The following is a 25,960-nucleotide window of genomic DNA, read 5'->3' as shown; positions in this document are numbered from 1 at the left end:
GGCAGCACCAGAGTTGCCAGGTTCGTGGTTTTCCCGCCAAATTGGGCTTGTTTGAAAATCCAGTCCCTGGTGAAAATTTTGAAATTTTGAAATAAATCTTCCAGGATTTATTACAACAATAAGAAGCAGGATAACATCACAACATAAAGAAGGACAGCGTGAAAAGGAGAGCGAGAGAGAGAGGGGGAGAGAGAGAGAGAGAGAGAGAGAGAGAGAGAGAGAGAGAGAGAGAGAGAGAAAGAAAGAAATCACAATGTAACCAAAATAAAAAAAAAAATGTTAAAGAGGAGAGAAGAGAGTTCACAAGGGGCAAGAACAGAAATGAGTAAGTTAAAGTTTTTTTTTTTTTTTTAGAGATTTTATTTTTTTTTCTGCTTATTATGTTACTATTAAATGTTGACTGGGATATACAACTGTTATTAAAGAAAGTAATAAAACACCTTTGTTACAATATTGTTAATGACTGAATATACTGGATATTTGGGACCTGGCATCCCTGGTTAGTAGAGCCGGACTGCAGTAAAAACCTGTTCTCCTGAAAAACAGCACAGCTGAAGTCCCCTGCAGTGCTGCTCCTGAGAGCGGGAGAATTAAACTCAGCTAGTGTTCTCCTGAACTCACAACAACACGTCCAGAAGCTTTTCTACTCAGAGCTTCCAGAGCTAAACCAAACAAACTCCCCGTCCTGCTGCAGAGAGAGAACAGCTTTATTCAGCCTGAACTACTCATACACCACCAGTGAGTAACGTTACATCCCTCTAACTGCCTTCAGTAAACACTTACTAGCGTTATCTACAGGTTAACTCAGCTAAACAAACTCCTGTTTTTACTGAAACTAAAAAAAAAAACAAAATACCACCAACAAACAAACACACGGTGGTTGTCAGGTGACGTCACGGTGAGGTTGTGTTTGTGTTTAGCACCATGCTGTATACATTTTACAGTCAGCCTTATATTATCTTATTTTAGTTCATTTCCCTTTATAATTTAGTCTTCTAAAGTAGCTAATGCTAATGCTAACATGCAGTCAGTCTCCATACAACTGTGTGCAGTCTGCTTTCTGCTACAGTGGCCGGTTGCACCAGCTGTGAGTAAGTTAAAGTGTATGTTATTTGTAACTTAACTAAGTCTTTACTGAATTCAGATTTAAGCATTAATAAACAGAGTGGGTCTCAGGGTGGATTCCTGTGGATCTCTCCCACAGGAATAATTTGTTATTTAATTCTAAATAAATAGAAAATAACAATGTAACTAGGGCTGGGCGATATGGCTCTAAAATAATATCACGATATTTCATGGTATTTTCACTGTAACAATACTTTTGGTGATATGACAAAACACGGAATTAGAAAAATGATTTTGAATTTTATTCTTGCATGCAATATGATATGGCTTACTGAGATATTAAAAAAATATATTTGATCAGATTTGTAACAGAAGTCAATGATCTAGAATGTCATGATACTAATAATAATGCACTCCAAATATCTCCAAATATCCAGGATAAAAGAAAAATAAATGATACTGGACAGATATAATATTATATATCTCCAGTAGATATATAATGGGAAATTAAAACGATGTGAATTTTTCTTTTGCTAAAAACGGCAAAAAAGTCTAACCCTGACGTGATAATTAGGTAATTAAAGGTGGGTAATATGGTACGATATTCTTAGGGTATAATATCGTTCACGACATTCAAATTTTTGGGCGGTATTATCACGTATGATACGATATGGCACACCCCTAAATGTAGCTGAAAATCCCTGTAGAAAAGGCTTTTATTACATCTCATCCACATATTTTGACACTGGGATTCAAATATTAAGTTAAGGGGAGCTGTAGGACTGCATTTTTATAGCTTGGCTAATGCTTTTTAAAAAGCTTGGCTATTGTTAATTTTCAAAGTAGCCTAATAAAAAGATAGAAAATAAGTCTTACCTTAAAATATTGTAATCAACCAGTTTCCTGTAAAAAACTATTAATCTAAGTAACTAATTCCTCACTAGGTATACTGCAGTGTATTAGGGCTGGAACGATTAGTCTCTATAATCGACAATGTTGATCATTTAAATTTGTCGACTACAAATTTCATTGTTGACTATTTGTTAATTTTTAACAGTAGCACATTACACAAAGTGCTGGGGACAGAAACGCCATGGTAGATAGGTAAACGGCTCACTCACACAGTTCACACTCAACTTTTGGAACAGTTTGTGTTTCCGAATGTTCCCAAACACAACAGATTACATATTTATTCACTAAATATCAGTACTTTCCACGTTTAAACAATATTCAGACATTTAAATACCATCTAAATCTCATGTTCTGCTATTTCTGTTGTTTTAAGAGATAGAGAACATGGCAGAAATAATCGTTGACTAAGCGACAAATCAAAAAAATAATCATCAGAATGTCGTCACATTTCCATTCCACCTTAACAGTTTTCCTGCATTAAAACTAATTTTCTCTAGTTAAAACACGGTTCCCTTTTTTAGACTAGATTATAAATTGTTTTAAGAGTTCAAGTGTTTTAAGACATTTCTACTTAGGGTGTGCAGAAATCACAAACAGCCCATGTAAAACAGAACATGGATTACCATTTGAATGTTCTGTTCCACCTTAAAAGCGCCAAAAATAGTATCTTCAGCCTGAAGCTAGTGTTTAAGGTTGGATAGCAAAGTCATGTGAGTTATTTATGTCAGGAAAAGTGTGTTTAAAGTGCATTTTTAAGAAAGCTAAGTAGATGGCAAGCTACGAAATATTGTAGCTTGAGACGCTTGTGTACCTTAACTAGCCAACTGGACAATAATGATCCAGCAGGCAGGTAAATGAGAGGAATGATTATTAACATTGATTGGTATGATTCACTTTAGGGAGCTTTGAAATCATATCACAATATTCTTTCAGGCATAGATACTGCATTGTTTTTGTAGTATTTAACATTATACATAACAAGAATATTTAAATTTTTTGACCCCATTCTTAATTCTTAATTGGGGAGTTCAGATATCAATATTAAGAAAGTTATTATACCAGATGGTTATGCATACCCTGCCTGATGTCTGAGACACCATAGTTTCGTGAAGATTTTAGGTCTGTTTAAAAACAGTAAATGGTATAAATGCTACACTAAATATGTGACTGAATTTTGTACTTTACTTTGTAATAAATGAAACATGATAATAGTAACATTTCTCACAGTTTTATTATATTGTTTATTATCAGAGATGACAATCAAACTCCTCTGGACATCAGGATGCTGTGGAAGCCCACTGAACTGTTTACACTGGAAAGAACTACTTTTCAACAGACCAGAGTCTTTCTTATTACACCATTTCACTGAATTACTGAAGGTAAGGTTATTGTACGTTTTATTTTTCAGTATTTTACCCATATTGTCTCTTCACTGCACACAAATTTAAATGTTTGAGCCCATATATATAAAGAAAAAAGACACTTCAGAATAATATACTATTACAATAAAAGTCATTTTAGATGGCTGGACTGAGACAGTGTTAACAATAAAAATGATAAACAATGCTAACTTTAAATCAGCAATGATCTGTTGATCACTGATTCAGATCATGATTAAACATATTCATTTACAGACAGACAAATGTGACTCATCAGTTGACTTTTTTAACTTTAGGAAATACATAAGGAATATAATTTTTAAGCTGACATGACCTTTTAGTACTTTAGACAATTAGTACTTTTATACATCTTTTATCTGAGAATTTATCCTTTAGTAGATCTTAAGAGAACACTTATTAAAAATATAAATAAAATCTAAATGTTTCTTTGCTGGGATGCATTTCTAATGTAAAAGGATTCTTTATATTCTTCATTTATAACAAAAAACTGAAACTTTAAAGAACCATACATTAAAATGAAGTTCTTATGAAAGGCAGGATATAATTCAGATCATAGTAATAAACATTTCTTCTAATATCATACAAAAATGTTATTGGCAGATTTCTTCACTGGTTTCAACAAGCCACAAGTTTGAAATCAATAAAGTGTAATAAAACTGCAGCATACATACATAATAATTGTTGCTAATAATTATGACCTCTGTTAGTATTTAAAAAACATGTTTTTAAATGTTGTGGCAGATCAGATGCGACTCGCACAAAGCAACAAAATTAGTGTAACAACTATTGTTATTCTTCATTGTCCTGAAGCACATACTGGTCCCCAGCTATTCACATGTACAGAGTCATGCGTGTAAGACCACATTATAATGCAAATTAAAGCACATTCATACATACATTCCATAAATGGAAACACTGTGGCTGTATACAGTAACGAGTAGCGTCCACGTTGAGGCTACCCGAGCTTACTGTCATAATCGCCTTTGCGTCCGTAAATATGGATCTTCTACTAAGATGTTTGTTTGATCTGATAAATCGGATCAACCTTTAGCTGAGCCGTGGCTCAGTATTAGTGATATATTAGGCTAATAGAAACGGCTTTACCATTCAAGTCCTAATGATACATGTTCCATATCATTGGCTATATTTTGGGATTTACGACAAGGTCTTTATAAAGACAGGAAAGTATACCTTTCAGTGGTGGGGTCTTGGGTTCAAGTCCCTATCTGAGTTTCTGCATGGGTTTCCTCTAGGAAATCCAGCTCTAATCCAGTCCTAAGTGGTTCTTGAGTATGGGTCTCTAGTACTTTATACATGTCTGGTGCTTTTACATCTCCTTTTTGGTATGAAACTTCTGGCTTTTTAGTCTTGTGAATTAAAATTTTAGATGCCTCAGAATGATGCAGACCAAAAGAATCATGGTTTGGTTCATTTACAAAAAAAAAAAAAAAAGACTTTTTTTTTTTTTTTTAGATGGTTCAAACTTTTGCACCAATAACAGGAGGTTGCAGCAGGCTTTCAATACCCATTGAACAATAGAAAAAGAAAAACATCCTAAGTGGTTCTTGGTGTGAATGGAATGTTTTACGGAAACTAAAAGTGGTTTATAACTTTTACAGGTATTGTATTTGGTGTAGGACCTTTTAAACAATTTGAGGGTTCTTCAATTTTCCAAGGGTGCTTTCTAGACATGTATAGTAATGCAGGAGAACTACTTCAGTACTGTACTTAGAAAGTAAAATGCTATATCTGTATTTACTGGAGTATTATGTTTTCTCCTACTTCCACTTTAACTTCACTATATATTTTCCATGAGTTTAATACTTTTACTGTGATACATAGTTTGTGGTTTTAATTATAAAAAAATGTTAGTAATGATTCTAAACCCACATTATCACTAAAACCAGACCAGAAGATGCACTGTGCACTGTCAGCGGGTTTAATGAAGCTCCTCACCATTGAGTAAATCAAGAGATCAAGCTGATCTTATAAAAAAGACCTCACTGCTTCCGTTCTGCTTTTCACTTTAAGAACTTTCCACTGCTTTCTGTAATACTACTCTAATAACACATTGTACATATTGTACATTTACTTCCGGTACTTCAGTAGCACAGTTCATAATAAACTTCTTGCAATACTTAAGTACAAAAACCTTTTATATTTTTAAAGAAAACATTTCAACTTCTACTGAAGTCACTGCTTTTGCATCATTGCTCCAGAGAGTTCTAACTGGCACCTTTTTAATGTTGTGTAAAGCCTGAGTCAAGACCCTTGAAGACCCTGTCAGAGTGCAGCTTGCCTTCTTATAGATGACTGATGGGACAGTGGGGCCAACCATTCAACATGCTTGACATGAAATATTCAGAGAACAATCGCTCGACACTCGCCCAGAGCAGACTGGCTCCAGAGTATACCCTGTTTACTGAACCTCAGAAACATCACCGATATAAACGCTCTTACACAGTGTTAGACTGAACTGACTCACTTACAATCTATAGATTTAATTATCGTACTTCAGAAGCTTTAGACTTATTTCAGACTCATACAACATGGCTATGACTTGTACATGGACTCAAGCCCTAGAGACTTAAGATTTGACTCAGACTTGCACCACAGAGTCTTCAGAGGCTCCAAATTTGATTCTTGAGACAGTTAGACAAGCACTTCAAAAACTCAAGTCTTTTAATTCAGACTGGCACCCTACAGACTTAGGTAGTTTTTTGTTTTTTTAAAAACCTTATCCTAGACACCTAAAACTTGACTCAGACTTACATCTCAGAGATTTAAGATTCAGACTCATGTTGCACAGACTTCAATTCATTTCAATTCCGACTCATACCCCACATACTTGACTATGGCAAGATTTAAGACTTGTCTCGGACTCACACCCCAGAGATTCCAGAATCAGACTTACACTGCTAAAACTAAGAGGAGCAGATTAAGAAAAAACTTATTCTCAGAGACTTAAAATTAGATTCAGACTAAAGTCACATTCCATAGATTCAAGTCTCTCAATTCAGATTCATACCCCACCAATTTGACTAGAATCAATTAGACTTAAGACTCGACTCAGACTCAGATTTAACAATCAGACAAACACTCCAGAGACTCAAGACTCTTTATTCTCTTAATTTAGACTGGCACTACAAGCTGGCACTCAAAGACATGAGAAGGATTTACCTAAACCCAGACACATAACAATTGACTCAGACTCAGACTGAGAGAAGTAAGTTTCAGATTTAACATTTAAGACATTGCACAGACTTCAAATTCAGTGTAGACTTGCACCCCACAGACATGACTAGAATTTACATCCAAAGATTTAAGATTTAACTTTGAGTCATACTATAGATATTCAACTCAGAGATACCCAGAGAACTAATACTTGACTCAGACTCAAGATTTAGACTCATAGTTAGGGGACTCCTAACTCTTTGTTTGCATTCCTGTAAAACCTGACTCAGATGTAAGGCTTTCTGGATATGAGCGTTAGTCATATGTTTTAAATGGTGAAATGCCTGAAATGAAATGGTGGTGCCTAGGGCTGCCACGATTAGTCGACTAGTCACGATTATGTCGACTATTAAAATAGTCGACGACTAATTTAATAGTCGATTAGTCGTTTTTTTTTTTTTTCTTTGTTTTTCTCTCCAAACTGCTGCGACTGCCTTTCTGTCCTGGACGCACATGCGCAGTAGTGGAAACCGGGGTAGGTAGTGGACGACATCTCAGGACATTATACAGACAGGCTCTGGTTTCATGGCTACCCCGCTACAGAACTCAAAAGTGTGGGATCACCAAGAAAATAAAAGTGAAACGCGTGCAATGCAATATCTGCAATGAAGAACTTGCCTTCCTCGGCAGCACAACCGCGATGCACGAGCACCTGAAAAGGAGGCATGTTGTGGCTGATTAAATGACGAAGAAGCTAAATTGCTATTTAGCTGCTAAAATTAGCGTAAACAGAGCGTTAACTTAGTACTTAACTTACTCATCTTGATAGCTTTAAAACAGAGGTCACTAATAGGCGGACCGCGATCCGGATCCGGACCCAGACGTTGTCACAAATGCCGTCCCAAACCGATAAACTACAGAGAAGGATTTCATTCTGACAGTGGCTTCTGTTCTCTTTTCGGTGCAGTAAACTCACAGATCAGTCATGTGTGGTGTAAAATCATCAAACGCTCTCCTCTGCCAATCAGATCTGTGCAGACCGCTGCCCTGTGTACGGTAATGTACACAATATCTGGACAGAGAGGCATTTTTTATTAATATACTTTTTTTTCATAATAGTTCAAACAACCTCACGGTTGAGATGTTTCATAAATGCCAGTGCCTTATCCTTATTTTACACAGTTGTTTACACTTTATGCTAAACAGTAAAATAATTGTCTGTTACAACAAGCTGCATATTTCATTAAAGGTTTAATGAACTATGATTTTAATTGTTTTTATTTTTAGTTAGCATATAGCTGAAATCTAATGTTGGTTGTATAATAGCAGCTGCATTCTATTGTGATAAACTGTGTTTTATATTCAATTAACGTATGATCCGATTAGTCGACTAATCATAAAAAATAATCGGTGATTAGTCGACTATAAAAATAATCGTTTGTGGCAGCCCTATATGTGCCAGACAGTAAAATCCGATCTCAGCTGGCCACACTAGTGGCTCTTTAGAAATGGAATGGAGCCAAAGCATATAGAGCTTCAATCCGGTCCTACACGTGTTCATGCAGGTTAATCTACGGCTCTTACAACATCTTACAGAACTGTGATGCGCCAACTGTGATAATACTCAAAAGAGCAGGAGGTCACCAATGACAATGCGGTGCATTTAGGCGGACGACTTCAGCGTGAAGCCTTTCGCTTTCATAACGGGGTGTACACTATATTGTGCCACCAAAAGCTCCAGATGGTTGGGTTGCTGCCGCTGAGGCTCCGGGAGCGGCCCGGGTGACGGCTTTCCGTTGCCGTACAAAGCAGCCCTACTTCTTCATGCATATTCATGCAGGCAAGACGCTTGTTGGGAGTGACGACTACCTCTCTTCATTTGAATATTCATATTGAGCCGGGCCCGGGAAAAGGGGTGACGTCTGTGTGTCTCATGAATATTCATGAGAAACTGCCCAAAGGTTTAGGACGCACAGTAAACGAATTTCATGGTGCATCTGGGAAGGACACACCCCCCTAAAGTAAAGAAAAAAAACACAACAACTAATAATAATAATGAGGAGGATTGTCAGAGATCGGGATTTTTTCTGGATGAGTGCAGCAGATGCTGCTCTTTTGTGGAGTCCTCCAGTGTGTGGACATGCTTGACCAAGAGGATTATGACGAGTTATAATGAAGTGCTTATTAGGGATTTATAAAACAATAGCGAATTTAAAAGCATCATGTCACGGCTGATTAGAAAGCTCTTAAAGGGTTAAATGGGGGGGATGTGGGGCCTAAAAAACTACTGTAATAATAACCCTTTGTTTTACTGCCTATTAAACAATAATAAAGAGAAACATACTGTATAAACCCAGTGAACCTTTAGAACAGCATCATTAATAAGGTCAATTTGTTCTAGATATGCTAAAACAAAACTTCCCGTTATTAAAAAATAAAGGTTCTACCAGAGGACAGAGATTATTCATAGTATCAAAAAGACACTGTTTTTTTGTTAAAAACCTTTAACTTCTTGATCAACCTTGTGATAGAGCACATTTGAATCACTGTATCTTAGTGGTGTTGAGTTTAACTCAAATGAATTGGGCCATCTCTACCAATCGACAGAATTATGTAACTTTATACAACATACAACATACATACCATATACCATATACCGTATTTGCACTACTGTTATTTACCATTTTTACTGTCATTCCATCTCAATCACCATCAATATTGCACTATTGTCTTACGTATGTTTATTGTGTCTTGCTGTATTGAACATATAGTGTCTCCCACTCTTTTATATTATAATTATATATCTATTTTTACTTATTTACTTATATTTATATATCTATTCCTCCCCCACACCACTGCAGCTTGTTTCTGTCTCATGTATGTCTATTTGTGTCCCTGCTGTATTGTACACATAGTGTCTCCCATTCTTTCTTTTATTATATCTATTATCTGTACTTGCTGTAAAATTGGGAAGGAGAGTAACGTAATTTCAATTCTCTGTATGTCCTGTACATATGCAGTATTGACAATAAATCTACTTGACTTGACTTGACTTGACTTGACTTGACTTGATTTTATTACATACTTTAATTATTATTTTGTGGTTAGTGTTATAATTATGCGTTGTGTTATTTCAAACTGCGTGTAGAGATGTATAGTACAAAAACTGGGGTAAAGAATAAAAAAACCCAAATCATTTTTATTATTGCCCTAAACAAATAATAAAAAAAAAATCCTTGATGAGGATATTAAATATGTTAAATTCTCAAATACAATCTCCAGTGTCAGAGCAAAGCATTGGTAAAAATGAGGTCCTTAAAAATTAGGTCACAAAAACAAAGGATTAATTCAGAATCATTCAGCCCCAGGAGAATTTGTGGTATGCCTCTGATCTTAACATAAGCACATTTTGGGATGCCAGCATTATCATATTTTGGCAAGGGGCACATTACAAATTCAGAAACCTAATTCAGGTCCTAATACATGCCAGATAAACGCCAAAAAACCTGGAGGAACAAAAAAATAGGTCACGAAATTGCAAAAAACAAGGCTTAGCGTGTTAATCTAACAATTCATAATGTGGCATATAAGCATTTTGTACAACACTGTGTAAAAAGTGGGGCTCATGCTAAAAACAAGGTGCAGGTGATTTAAAACACTTCAGAAGGCACTTAAATACAAATCTGTAAATCTAGCCTGCTGCAACTCTTCTCTAGACCTGTGAAGAGTTAATGCTGGCAGGAAGTACAGGAAGCGCACCAGGCACCCCCCCCCCCCCCTCATTTTTCCAGGGTGCTCTGTCATAGTAATGGCTCACATACCTCCAGGACATGATGTCAAAGCTTATTGAGTGTTCACCGAAATCAGCTCTCCTATACAGCAGTACTTTAAAGAATGCCATTGTTTGGGGCAGGGTTATATTGGTTCACTGTCTCGGCCCAGTAACCTGAAAAATAGGAAGAAATTGCTTAAATAAGCAGCTTCAGAAGACCAACATTCCAGACCTGTTTCTAAGACTGTATGCTGACCTGATCTCACAAAGATAGTTTGACTTAGTCAACTTAAGTGATCCCAAATTTGTGTAGTGTTTAAGTTATTTTAAATTTATTAATTCAAGAAATCGTTTTTGGTCTCCATCAGAAATCATATCCATCGCTGCTAATAATTATTAAGGAGAAGATTAGTCAAGTTATGTCAGATAAATATTTGGTGGTATATTTAGATGCAGCACTATGCTGGAGTAGTCATATGTACTTTGTTGGTAAAAAGACACAGCAATCGATTTACTTTCTTCGAATATTGAGATCATATAGTGCATACAATAGGATTTTAATGTTGTTTTATATTTCAGTGATTAAAAGTGTGTGTGAATACTGCTTGGCTATATGGTTTACTGCTTTTTCAGTGAAGTTGTTGACTAGGCTGTTTAGACTGATACAAATTTGATCTAGAATCACTTTAAGGCAGCTTGTAGGAAAGGAATGGAAAGTCTAGCAAGGAGCATATTGTCTGATCCAGCCATGTGTTATATGAAGAAAATGTTCTTTTACCTTCAAACAGGTTATATAAAGTACCAAAGATAAGATTGAACAGGCTGAGATACTCCCTTATTCTACAGTCAGTTATTCTGCTCAACCAGTGGTGTCTGTCCATGCAAAAAACACATGTGGCCCTATCATACACCCTGTGCAAGGTGCGTCACAATGCTCTTTGCTATCTTACATCATTAAAATAACTTCAGAGTTTAGGAATAAATCTACACTAATGGGCGTGGTGGTCAGGAAGTGAGAAGTGAGTAAAATTTTTGCGTGTTTCTATTTTGGCGGTGGAAAACACCGAGGTACGCCGCTGACTGATTAAAACCATGACAACAGTCAGTCGTCAGAGTCCATTCCTATAGGTACAGGTACACCCGCACCTGTTTAACACACTCACACACACACAGACCGCACTGCAGAGCACAGACCTGACTTTTAAAGTCCTCTGCTGAGACACACAAAGCATTGCACAGTTAAGATACGAATGTGCCCAAGTAAAAGTGCACCTGCCTCTTAAAGGGAATAACAAGTGACGCACTGAAATCATGATCAATTAAGATAATTAGTACATGCCTTCTGCGTGTCTCCAGTCACGCAAGGCATATGTTTGGCACCCTTACAATACCAAAGACACAAAAACACGCTCTAAATCCAACTGTGTGATGTGCAGTTGATCGGTGCGCTATGTATCCTTAAAATAGGGCACATGATGTCAATGTTTAATTTGGGTGTGAGTGTATATTTTTGGTTTGTTTGTCTGAATAATGTGATGTGAATATAATTGATGACACTTTACTTGTAATAGAGCTCTTGTGGTGGCTCTTGTCAGTAGAACTGTTAGATTTTACAGTATAGACTGGGCTTATAATTATCACGAAGATGAAATTCACATTAACATTTAGAGATTACAGTATCTTTGCATTCTTGAGGGATTTTGTAAATTACATGTGAGCTCATATGGGAAGGTAGCATGAGGGGGAGGACTACACACTGATGTTAATTGAGTGACTTGGGCAAAAGACATATCTAACATACAAATAGATGGCCCCTGGAGGCATTGGGAAATTGCACTGCTTAAATATAAGCCTCACCCTAAATATCATCATACTATATATAAGAACCACTGCAGTCAGTATAACTCAACTGAATCAATTCACCTTAACTCAAAATGTGCTGAAAGGTTGGTCTTACAAAAAATAACTAAAGTTAGTTTGACTTAAGTATTCCCACATTTCTGTAGTATTTAGGATAGTTACTTAATTAATTCAATAAGTAGGACAATTAAATATTGCAGTGTAGACTGCATGGGGTTGTGACTGTCAGGAAGATAGAACTTGCAGCAACACCTGAAGATTATCTCTGCATTCTTAAGGGGTCTGTGAGTGTAACCTGTAACTGTGACACACTGTTTTTAGTTTGTTTTACTTAACTCTGCTTTAAGCAATCCTTCAGTGGGGAGTTCCAAAGAAACCCTTTTAAAATTGTAAACAGCCTCCACTTATTAATCGTTTTTCCAAGAACTGAACTCCTAGACAAAAAAAAAAAAATTCAAGGAAGCTGATCTGGGATCAGGTTGTTGGTATTGCTGGTATTAGTTAACTGGGTTTAAATACCAACTACTTAGAAAAAAAATTCAAGACTGATCTCAGATAAAAGAGCATGAAAACAGGCCATAAACTCACCCAAAGCTCCTGTGGAGCTCCTCCACTGGCCGAGGTGCTGTAAGAGGCCTCCAGGTCTGTTTGCCTTCACTGACTTCAAGTCAGTCTAAAACAGATCCAATCACTAACAGGGCAAACTAATCCACAATTTTGATCCACAGTCTCGGCCCAGTAACCTGAAACATAGGGAGAAATGTCTTAAATAATTAAATAATTCCTCATGCTGGCTGCCAACCTCATCTCACAAAGAATTTGGAGGAATTCTGACAAGCAAATCGCAAAGCAGCTCAAGTTGGATTTATGAGAAAAAACATTTGACGTTTGTATTTGTTCTTAAACTCTTCAAAATAAGTGTGCCAAGCAGCGTTCTTTGGACAGAATGGCTTTAAAACTTTTTTAGATTATTTATATTTACCTCTGTAAATCTGTAGATTTGGTCACACTTTACTGTAAGATGCCTACATAAGCACTACATAAGCACTTTCTGTAATAACTACATACCACAGTACTGTACTTTACTTTCAGTACTTCAATACTACATTTTACCATAAACTACTTGCAATACTTTAGTACAAAATACGTTAGTTAAATGTTAAATACGTTAGTAGTTAACTTAAGTGTGGAGCTGAAAGAACACTTCTAATTAATCAGCGATTATGTATGAGTTGACATAACAAGTATCTCCACTGAGAGAATTTGGTGAGCTGAACATTCTCTGGGGTGAAATGACATAGCAGGAATAAATAGATCAACTGACTTTGTAGCCTTTTGTATTTTTTCTTTCTTGCTTATGTTGTGACACTGCTAACTAAACCAGAAATTGAAGTCAGAAATTCAGATGTTTAGCTGTTATGAAGCACTTTAGTTCGTGTTACCAATGATTCTTCACATTCATCAATCGGGAAAGATTACTAAGTCAACCACAGTTGCCATTTGTTTTAAACAAAGTTTAAATTTGACTTCTGGCCTTTAACCCATCTGTGTCATGGACACACACACACACACATAGTGGTGAGCAAACAGACAGTGGACAGTGAGCACACATGGGCATCCTCTGCAGAGTAGAAATGAAGTAAAGGGCTTTGCACAGGCGGGTCCATCAGTGACTGATTACTGAATCACTGAGCAAAAACTCAGTTAATTTACAAAACAGTTCCTTATGGAATCAACAATGGCTTTGGTGTTACTCAATGAAGTCTTTGTTGAGCCTTTATCTATAGTTGACATTACTCAAACAGCAGTCTTTAAATCTGCACCTCAAATTCAGTATTAAGTGATGGACTTCTTCTAATTCTGGTAGGGGTGACAACAAGCAACCTGCTAACTATTGTCTCAACTGTTCTCTTTAACTTACAGCATTAATTCGATTTTTTTTACCTAGACAGAAATGACTACTCTAGAATTCACTCTCAGCGCCAGTGAAAAGGTCAGCTTATTCTTACAGCCTACAACATTTGCCTACAGCCTACAAGGCCTTGCAGCTGTACAGTAATATCTATTATATGTGAACACATACAGTAGCCTGAGGAAAATGACTACACACTGATCATGATTTAGTGAGCGAGAAGAAGGCACATCCCCTGTATGCAAATAAATGGTCCAGGGAGACAATGGGAGTTAGTTTGGCTTAGTCATCTTACATGTTGTAATTTCTGTAGTATTTAAAGTATGTTAACTTTAATTAAACTTTTAATTAATTCAATAAGTAGGACAATTAAATTTTACAGTGTAGACTGCATGGGGTTGTGACTGTCATGAAGATGGAATTCAGAACAACATCCTGAAGATTATCTCTGCATTCTTGAGGGTCTGTGACTGTAACCTGTAACTGTGACACACTGTTTTTTTGTTTTTACTTCACTCTGCTTTAAGCAATCTTTCAATTGTGAGTTCCAAAGAAAAGTGTTGACTTATTTCACATTTTTCCAAGAACTGAACCTCTAGACAAAAAAAAAAAGCCCTGTAGCTGATCTGGGATCAGCTAGTTGGTGTTGTTTGTATTAGTTAACTGGATTTAAAAACCAGCGATTTCAAAGAAACCTCAAACCTGATCTCAGATAAAGGAGCATAAAAACAGGCCATAAACTCACCCAAAGCTCCTGTGGAGCTCCTCCACTGGCCGAGGTGCTGCAAGAGGCCTCCAGGTCTGTTTGCCTTCATTGACTTCAGGTCAGTCTAAAACAGAACCAATCACTAACAGGACAACTATTTTGGGGTCAAGACCGCACAGCTCGCTAATCTGCTGGTATGAGTGACTTCATCAGTCAAGAAGGTGGCGGTGCGAAAGAGTGTCGAACACATATCATTAAGCAGGCTTAAATAAACCCATGGTGGGAATATGAAATACCCTCAGCCTCTTACGGGGATTTGCGGAGCGCTGTGTAAATGTTTTCTTTTCGAGAAGTCACGCTCCAGGGCTAAATGCTTTCAGCGAAGAGCAATTGCTGTAAACCACAAAAAAAAGATACTTGAGTTTTCATGGTGAAAAAAAGCCTGACTTTTATTATCGTAACAATATCAAGATTGGAGAAATTAAAGGATGAAAAAGAGTTGCTTTGTTTACACCAACATCGTAACGACATTATAAATGATGTTCAGCTTTCAGCCAAAAAGCATGACATGAAAGTTCAGAGCTCCGTCTTGTGTCGAGCCGTGTTCCAGAGCTGTTTGTTCAATGCAATTTCGAGTTAATTGCTTTCTGAAGAACACAAAGGGCCGCAGTGTTCCCCTATGGCTGTCACCATTCACCATGCATTAAGTCCGTCCAGCTACTGGCAAGACTCTGTTTTATTTATCTTATATGTATTTGCATAAATGATTGCTCGATGGCGGCCAGAAACGGCTCAGCCAGCTTCTTGTGTAGCGATTTAACCTCCCCTTGTTGTGGAGCACTCGATTGCCGACTGACCCAGTAATTGCACGTGCTAACACATGTTGGAATTATAGAGTCTACACGCGGTTCTACAACACGCGTGGCAGCAGTTCAAGAGGCTCCAGATTAATGCTTCTATCATCGAGGTCGCCTGTCGCTGGAAAGAGACTCTCTGTTATACGTTATGTACATCATTTGCAGCTTGGATTAGTAAATTAAAAAAAGTCAGAAGAAACAAATAACAGACTGGCATCCAAATACTTTGAAAACTTAAAAAACAAAGTTTTTTTTAATGTTTCTTTCCTTATTATGGCGTGGTGATGATATGGGAGTTCTTTCAGATTTGAAAGATTGCATTACATTTATTTAGAGAAGTTTCCAGTGTTTTCTATTGTAAAAACATTGTGGTTCTTGTTTCTTACTGAAGGAAAAATGGTGTACAATGGGTTCTTTGAGTGATCTTGTAGAGGAAAGAAACATACACGGGTCTATAAAAAAAAAACTACTAAAGGTTAAGTTCAAGAGTTCAGTTACACTTTATTTAAAAGTTATCTACATTGAATTTCAAACCACATTTATAAGCATTGCATAATGTATTTAGAAAGCAACATTTGGATATTTATGACAAGCTTATGCTCTGTCATAACATGACGTAAGTTCTGTTAAGGATTTGAAAGGCCTTCAACTAAAAAAATGACACATTTTCCATTCAACACCTTTATTAAGCAGAATTCAGTATACACGTTGTGTATTGAAATGCTTATGAATGCTTATAGATGTGTTATGAAGCCCCTATGGAGGTGCCCATCAAATAATGTGTTAACATGAGTTTTAAATAGAACTCAAATTCTTTGCCAAAAAGGCTTAATTGGGTCTGTAACTGTTTAATAAGGGTTCTTTAATATAATTCTGTATTTCATGTATTTAAAAGTATGTATGATTCTATAAAGAACCATAACTGAAAAAGAGATTTGTGGAGTTTCTTTAAACCCATAAAGTCACATTTGCAAACAGGAATCTTTAATTAACTATTCATTAATGCGTTAATAATATGATGTGTTAATAAGATGACTCCAATGGCATCACTAAAAGATGCTTTTATACAGAGTTATAGTTTTTTTTCCTAAGATTTAAACTAATATCAAGGTTGTGGGCAAAATCCTCTAATGTCCTATGTAGTGAGCTTGAGCTTTTGAACTGCTGCTGATGCAGCATTGCTGAGAAGCATCACAGTGCACTCGGTCGGAAGAAAAGCGCAGTGACTAGGTTCTGATACATTAGCTCACAGATGCCTTGTGCTGATTGTCATTAACCTTTGGAGTGATGAGGGGGAAGAGCACCATCTAACTTCCCAGAGAGAGAAATGCCAATTGTGCGCTCTCAGAGCTCCGGCAGCTGATGGCAAGCTATATGACCTGGATTCGAATCAGCAATCTCCCGATCATAGCGGCGGCACCTTAGTCTGCTGGACCACCCGGAGCCCATTCCAGAGCCACAATGCTTGTCCACATACTTTTGAGCTGCATGGGAAGGAATATTGCAGGAAAACGTTTTGGAACATCTACATCTGGCCACTTTCGTTACTCCCTACTTCTGTGTAGTTCAAAGAATATTGCCCATGTCTTTCAAAATTGTAATCTTTCATTGTCCCTGATGACTTTCATCTTTCCTCTTAATAGCATTTCAGTGTTCCTGACACTTCTTTCTCCACGCAACCACATATATTTTTGGATGATAAGTGTAATAAGAATTTGAACAAACCAATGGCATGCAAGAATGAAATGCTGCATTTAAACTATGTGTAATGTAATTAATCTGGCAGCGTGAGTGGTCGTAGTAGGTGTAGTGTTTGGACTCTCCCATAGGACCAGGCTGTCCTCTGTAATTGCACGCTTTCACTGTTTTCAATGTGTTTGTCAACGCTGGAGTAAGACACAAAGCTGGGGGCTCGGGGTCTGACGCATATTGATGGACACAATCAAGAGATGCGCAGAGGGGCCCCTGAGGCCCCCCTGCTGGGATGGAACAGTGGGGCCCCAGTGTGCGTGTACTGCGTGAGCAGGCACCAGCACACTGGCCCAGTGTCTCTCTCAGTAGCCGGGTTCATCTCGGAGTGTTTGGAGAGGCTTAAGGCTGTCCATCAGGCCTTAAAGTCCGGCCCAGCAGGCAGGACAAGGGCCATTCAGAGCGTACACTGACCCACCAATCCATCCTCACTACCAGCGCCTCAATGGAGCGCCTCTCAATGACCGCCGTGGACGACTGCCAACAAGTGGGCTTTCAGCACTACAAAAATGATCTTATCAAGGATCAACAGCTTCGCTAATGTTGTTAGAACCATATCAGAGGAGGCTAATTACTTACTTACAGTTCTATCAACAGACAAGATTACCGACTTTTTCTTTTTTGAGTCCTACAATTATACAACTTGATTCTGACAATAAATATGGCTTATGATTCATACCAGCACTATTAGGAATATTTGGAGTATTTGAATGTTGTTCGATTGAGCAGGCATAAAAAACATTAATCGCACTTGGGTGCGGTTCAAAACAATCTCTGGAGAGGTTTGCTTGCGGTGAGATTGTGATCTAGTCTCAATCCAACCCAACTATCAAATACTCCTTTTATTGAGTTAAATTGCTTATATGGCCCAATTTAATTTGATATTTTAGCCAGATAACGATAATTATCATAGCTATAAACAAACGCTGTCCCCGCTGCTCCATGTATTTTATACAACGGACACCGTATGTGCAGGGCTCACTGCTTGCAGCCGCGTGACTGTTGCATGTGTCGTTTAAATACCAGCTGCGCTTGCGAATATATTTTTGCCGATAGGTGTGGTGGTCTGGAATTGAGGTGTGGCATATTTCTGCCATATTGCTTGCAATTTTAATCTTGGCAATGGAAAACACTGTGCCACTGACTGAAAGCAGTCTAGGCAGATGTCAACAGTCAGAAGTTCATTGCTATTGATTACATGGTACATTCAACACAATTAGGTTGATTCCTGGAAGCGGAGGTGTGCAAAGATTGAATTAAATTAAATTAGGGTACCCCACTCATTGACCTCACACTATCTTGGCAGTGAACTGTCACAGACGTTTGCACCCTGCTTGAAAGAGCAATCAGTTTCCTTTGCAGAGAAATGTTGGACAGGTCCAGGTAGCTGCACTATTATAATAGCAATCCGCCGGAGTGCGAAGTCAGAGCAATATGGCTCTTAAAGGGAATGGCAAGTGAAAAATATATTGGTTTATTGCACGTTACGTCCAAAACACACTCATGATTAATTTGGATAATTAGTAGTACATGCCTTTTGTGCGTTTCAAAAACTGCAAGATATGTTTTTCCTATTGTTACGATAGCAAAGACACACTGATGCCCCTAAAGAAAGCTGCAAATCACAATTGACAGCTCACCCAAAGATGGCTAAAACAAGGCCCTTAGTCTGAAACAGCTCATGGTTAGTACACATTATTGAGATGCATGGATGATTGGATACAGGAGTTTTGTCTCAGTGTGTTGATCAGGTTAGAGCCTGCCTAACAAGAGCATGATAGGAACCGCTGCAGACGTGTGTCACCTTAGGAAAATAAATCAGGTTCTCGAACCCTCGCTTCCAATTACGTGGCCAGAAAAGTGTTTTTCTTTCTCTGTGCCCTCTAATCAGAGAGGGAGCGGACAGGCCACAGCTGGGGCAGCGACATAAAGGGAATAGTTCAGACTGGAAGCAGGTGAAAACCATCTCTCGACTTTCTCATGACAAAAGTTAACGACGGAAAACTGAAAAAACAAGCTACTTTATTATTTCCTCTTCCACGAATGAAATCCTGCTTCCCCATATTTGTATAATTCATGTGCCTGGAGTGAACATGACAAACACACGCACACACACACACACACACACACACACACTCAGCTCTAAAAATACGAACACCAGATGACAGAGGCCGACTGACTGACAGAAACTGACTCAGGTGTTTCATTTTGGTTCTGATGGTTTAATTTTGGAAGTCTGCAGTGCTTCTAACATGCGTGTACTTGTTCATTTCCCCTGCTTCTCACTTACTTCTGCCTGCAAATGGTAAAATTACACCACATGCTAAATGTCTGTAGTTGATTTACATGATGTTATTTATAATATTAACTCATCATCAAACAAATAGTTGCACAGAAAAAAAAAATGTCGGATTGCAATGCTATCTGTAAGGAAGATAAAAGTTACGAGGAAGAATAAATGATAAAACGTGCACTGATATATGGGCAAAATGTATCGAGCTGCACATATAAAAGTAGTGTGTAACACATGTGTACAAGTTCAGGTTGCCTTTGATCTTCAGTACAGGTATTTGGCAGTCCAACGTTATGGTAATGAGGTCTTGACTTGCACCTAGTGGTATATTTTACTATTCCTGAACACAATGTGCTATTCTAGTAGGACAATGCTCATCCACATACTGCTTCCATCACAGGAGCTTGCCTTAAAGACACAGATACAATGCCATGGCCAGTCCCATCACCAAATCTATCTCCAATTGAAAATGTGAGAGATACTAATTCATGCACAGCACCACCTCTAACACAAAATCTGCAGGAACTGCCTGAATATTTGAGCCACATGTGATGGATTATCACAGGACACTATTAGAAACTTCTATAACCCAAAGACGCAAAGATGTCTGGCACGTTGTGTTACACACTACTTCTGTATGTGTAGCTCAATAAATATGAACAAGAGTTCATATTCTAGAGTTCAGTCTAATTTTAACAATTTATTGTTCCTGGTAACTATCATCTTCCTTCTGAATAGAATTGACATGTCATCATCTAACACTTCATCATTTTATGATGATGAGTGTATACTCACACATACACAGAGTATTGTTAGGGAACACATTTCTCTATAGAGAGTACACTATATTGACAACGTATCTGCACGCCTGTATTGTGATTGGTTTGGATGGAGCTGCTCGGCCATGGAAACTCATTCCATGAATCTCTGTACTTTTTACTTCTCTTAAGCTAAGCTGTAAAGTTGGTGAACTCTGTGCACTATGCTCCTCAGCATCTGCTGACCCCGCTCTGTTATTTTACACTGACAGAGCACAGAGTCGCTGTCGTTCCCAGTCTCTTTCACTGTGTTATAATATCACTGACAGTTGGCTGTGGAATATTTAGTAGTGAGTAGTAAAATGTCATGACTGGACTTGTTGCACAGGTGCTGCATCCTATCACTGTACCACAGTGCTGGAGTTCACTGAGCTCCTGAGAGAGACCCATTCTTTCACTAATGTTTGTAGAAGTAATCTGCATGCCTAGATGCTGCTTTTGGAACCTGAATTGACCAATGATTTGGATAGGTGGACAAATACTTTTGGCAATATAGTGTAAGATTTGTGTTTTTAAAAGGCATTGGGATAGAACATTTTTTTCATTTGAAGCAAGAACACTTTATTAACTCCATCTTTCCAAAAAAATCAGTTAAAAAAGAAATAATAATAAATTAAAGATTAAACTGACTTGAACCTGTTGACCAGTATATGGTATGTTTAGTTTCTTTCGTAAGTTTAGTTTGATAGCATAGCTGGTCTACCAGCCTTATTAACCTGACCAGGCTTGAACCAGCACATGCTTGACCATGCTGATTGACCATAATGACTAGTAACACCAAGCCTATCAACCAGTAAGACCAATATAGTGTTTTAATCTGCTAATTTGAGTGATTGAAAATGGTTATTAACAAGATTTTTAATCTTATTATAAAGTTTACTTGTTTTATTGCACTCAGAGTCACTGAGTACAGAGATAACTGTGTTTATGTATGAGGGTAAGTGTATATACTATGCTATACTGTGAAAAATGAAAGTGAGCTGCTGTAGAAGCTGTCTTTCCTCACAGTGGACGGGTCTGGAGAGGTAGAGTGAGAAGTAGGACTGGAAGATAGGAGAGAGGGAGAGAGGCCAGAAAAAAAAGAGTGAATAGAAAGCGTGGCGTAAGGGACAGAGAGAAAGTGAGAGAGAGGGGGAGAAATTGAGTTAGAAAGCTGACTGGTGAGTGAATTGGACTGGCAGAGGGCTGGATTCCTGAAGCACATCTCTCAGGCCAACGTTTGGGCCGATTGTGAGGGGAATACCAAGCGAGCGGTTCTGTGCTTGCACAACAATGAGGAGAGGGCACAGTGTGCCAGCTCAGTTTTCAAAGAAGCCCGGAGAAAGTGGCCATCTCATTTGCCCTCTGACAAACACCTTCTAGCAGCGCAGAAAGCCATATTGTAATGTTAATCATATTGATCATATAAACAAACGCATCAACAGAGGCTACTGCCGTAGTGAACAATGCGGGGCTGTTTGTTTGGACTGCTCACAAGACCACAAAAAAGCTCTTGTTTGTGAAGAAAGCCTGGCGAAGAAAGGCGTCGCAGGTGACGACGCTCCAGTGTTTAGCCTTAAATGAAGGCGGAGGCATGTGTGAAAGGCTATATTGAAGCGAGAGATTTAAAGGACCCGTTTGAATGAATAACCACGAGCTATTACTGATGCAAATGTCTAAATTGCTTACATATTTGTTGTCCCGGACATCTGGCTCTTGTTTATAATGCTTCACAGATTCCACTTTAGAATAACTTAATAGAACAAATCGGAATCCGCTCCTTAATCCGTTTAACGAAAACATTAAAGCTCTCCTGAGGCAATAAATGAGGCGCAAGCCAAACACACACTTTTAATGAAACGCTCGTCTCGACCAAATAGGGCCCTTGAGGCTGTTTGTTGAAATGTGAAAAGGCACAGTTTACAAATATACAGGATATTTCACATACCTCCACCGGCCTGATTCCGCTCTAAAAAGAAGGTGTGCCGGAAACCTTTTCACAAACAGTTCAGTGCAACAGCTTACGCATCCCGTAACTCACGCAGGCTAAAGACAAGGAACGGGAACACTCGCAGTTTCCTCCTCACCGGCAGCAGCTGCAGGAACACTGACTTCCAGCTCTAAAAACAAAGAAATGTGCCAAAAAAGTTCCATGGAGTGACACCTGATAAAAACTGTAATACAGACAGTTATTTCTCCCAGTTGTGTATTGTGTGTACATTTTTTTTTATTATTATTGATAAAATCTGGGTATAGATAAAGCCTGTTTTAGTAGTTTAATGTAAGAAAGTTGTCCAATTATTTTTTAAAGCACCATTAAGAATGAAATTTCCTGTAACAACTCAAAGCATGATCAGGATGTATCACCAGATATTAAAAAACAGGGAGATTAAGCTCTGGCAGCTCTTGTCAGCAGAGCTTTAGCCAGTATTTTCTTATTTAAACTGTGTGGTATGTCACGATAATCTGTTTGGGTTGTGGTCTCAGAATCTGCCCACCTCCGATCATTCCCCCAGTACAGTTTTCACACTCAGGGTTGCCAGGTATAGACAGCAGCATTTAAATGGTACGCTGCAGCCATGGAAAATATTTTTCTGCTGAACAGGTAATTACTGAGCTTTAGTTAGTTTGCTAACCATAGCTGGGTAATTTACCAGTACCACTAGCGTAGTAGAGACAGACTTTTTAACTTTGAAATGTATAAATTCAGCGATTAGCTACAGAGTCACTTGCTACTGTGTGTCAAAATGGCAACCCACATTGCAGATACAGCTTTGTATCTGGGGAGGACTGGGCAAGAACTGATTTCTACCAAAATTAATAACTGATTGATGCATATAGTTATGCATTAAAAGGACTCATTGACTCAGACATAAAATAATGCAAAATAAGTGATCAGTGATCTGATCAGTGTGAAATCCTTTACATATCTTCCAGAGACAGTGGGGAAATTTGAGATGTCAAGTAATGAAGTACAAATACTTTTTACGTAATTAGAAATGTTATCTATACTTTGCTGGAGTAATTATTTTTAAGATTACTTTTTACTTCTACTCCTTACATTTTCACCCAATTATCTGAAGTTTCTACTCCTTTATCCATGTTGCATGGAAGCTAAAGCGTGCTACACTGACCTGTGGGATATGTGTTTGGGAGCTTCTACATTGAATGTGGTTGTGATTTCTGCCAGATTCACTGGTGAGTTCACAAGAACCATTCTAGACACTAAATTGTATGGTTTAAATCACTGCATTTTACTTTAAAGAACCAACTTATTGGGATCCAACGGTTGTTCCCATATGACTCTCTTTTTAAGTGAGTTCCATTATCACCTACTGAGAGTGAACATATACTGTAGACAGAATTTAGGTAGTACCACACTTCATATTCCTTTACAGATCCAGACAGATTACAGACCCAAAACATCTTTGTTTTAAATAGTGTGGTTCTTCTACATTAAATGCTGTGGCTCTGGCTGCTAAGGTTAGCATAGCTGTAGCAATGTTAGCACAGAGATAGCCAGCTTTGGCAGGGGACTGCCTGTTCTGGCACGGCGTCCATGTGGCTGGTGATTAATCTGATGCTGCTGCTGAAATTTAATCTGTCTGCAATCACGATGCTGCTCTCTTTCACTTTCTTCTTTTTCTTCTTCTTGTTCTTTTTCTTCTTTTTTCTTTATTGTTTCAATACCCATGCTGAATTAGCCGTGAGAATACATTAGCATACTAAACACCGAACTTTACCACACGATCTGGCTAATCTGAGACAGCCTTCTCGCTCTATCTCTGTCTGTAAATGCATTGTTTTTGTGTACCCATTAACCTCCAATTCCCACACTCCATTGAAGGATAAGAGTCTAATTTGTCAAGTGATGTTTATTCTGAGCTAATTATCGGCTTATCGCCACATTTTATACCATTTCTATTTTTTTTTTATATCTGTTATATTATGAATATAGTGTTTTCCACTCAGTGACCTTGTTAATATTAAACTATTTAAGGCAATATTAATTGAATTTATGTTAGTTATATCAATTGCTTCTTATAAACATTCTATTTCTAATTTTATGTCCAAGTAAATACATTTGGTTTGCATTTAGTCTTCTTTTTTATTTAATTAAACTAAAATGTACATTTAAAATATGAAGGTGAGAAAGAAAATGCTTTAGTATGAAAAGTATAGAGCAAACATCCAATACAAGGTTAGCAGCTCAGAAAATGAAAAATTATGCTTGCTCTTACAGCCTACAGCTTTAAAGCAAGTAAGTTATATTGCATGATCTACATGTGTATCTAAGGTAGCCTGGGGGAATTACTATACACTATACATTGGTGAGTGTCTTAACACTGGATGACACACTTAGTATGCACACAAATGGTTCTAGAAGCCAATGGAAACAATCTAAACTCAAGTATTATTAGTTGATGTAACTCAAATATTCCATTTGATTTACTCAAAGTAGTTGAGTAATGTTTGGAAATATCCAATTCTGCATAAAACAGACTAAGTTTATTTAAGTTCAAACTAATTGGATTTACAATGTAAGAGTATTAGTTTATTCAGTTAATATAATATATAATATAATATAATATTCAACTTTGTAACAAAAAAATGTTGGTTCATTTTGAAGTTTTTCTATTGGTCCGTTCATCAAGAAATTTTGGCACAGTGTAAGGGACATTTTGTTTAAATTATGTAGTAAACTAAAAATCGACAAAAATGGAGATTTTTGTGAAGATTTTTGTTTTTCATTGGAAAGCCACGATATGCACTTAAGTTAGTACAATTTGCTAACTTAAGTAATTGATGTACATTGCAATTAAATGTTGTTTAATTATATATAAAATCTGGCATAACAGTGCCGAACATCCAACTGAACTTTTTACATAAAAGAAAAAGAAACTAAGTATCCAGAGCCAGTAGTGTGCATCCATAATCAAACGAGGTGTGAACCCCCTCTTTGCCCCTAAAAAAAAAGAGGGTGGGTTCATTTCCATGAGAAGTGCACCAAAGCAAAAGCCATTTCACATGCATTGTTTCAGCTATGCAGCTGTCATTTGCCGAGCATTATGCATTCCTCATCCTACCATGCTAATTTTTCGGAGGGACAATTTTTCGACAATAAGCACTCCAGTGACTAACAGAGACCCTTTTATGGGCCGGACCCCAGGGAGCTGTAAGCTGCGCCAAGTCAAACAATGGCCTGATGCTCTGAGGGAGCCTGTCTCTGCTATTAATACGGCATGAAGTTCACGGCACCCAGCACCTCGCCCGGCACCCCGCGCAGTACCCTCCCCACCACCTGGACTCTCCACCAGCGTGCTTAATCAAGATATCAGTCAATATTCTACTAAAATAATAGCCAATTAATGAACAAATTAATAAGCAAAGGGTTTTTAATAGCAAAGTCTCTTGTCATCATTTACAAATTATTCCATAGCATTAAACAGGCTTCAGCCATGA

General features: G+C 37.7%; 1 protein-coding gene across 1 annotated transcript in view; it reads left to right on the top strand.

Annotated features, from left to right (window-relative positions):
• Positions 1–516: 516 nt before the first annotated feature.
• The window catches only part of gli2b (GLI family zinc finger 2b), a 202,334-nt gene continuing 176,890 nt past the window's right edge, over positions 517–25,960 (top strand). Inside the window, exons 1-2 of the mRNA XM_022669946.2 lie at positions 517–738; positions 3,229–3,356. The gene's annotated coding sequence lies outside the window, so the exon portion shown is untranslated. The remainder of the gene's footprint in view (positions 739–3,228; positions 3,357–25,960) is intronic.

Source organism: Astyanax mexicanus, chromosome 16 (assembly GCF_023375975.1).
Source record: "Astyanax mexicanus isolate ESR-SI-001 chromosome 16, AstMex3_surface, whole genome shotgun sequence".
Classification (NCBI taxonomy): Eukaryota; Metazoa; Chordata; class Actinopteri; order Characiformes; family Acestrorhamphidae; genus Astyanax; species Astyanax mexicanus.
This window is presented reverse-complemented; position numbering and strand designations above follow the sequence as displayed.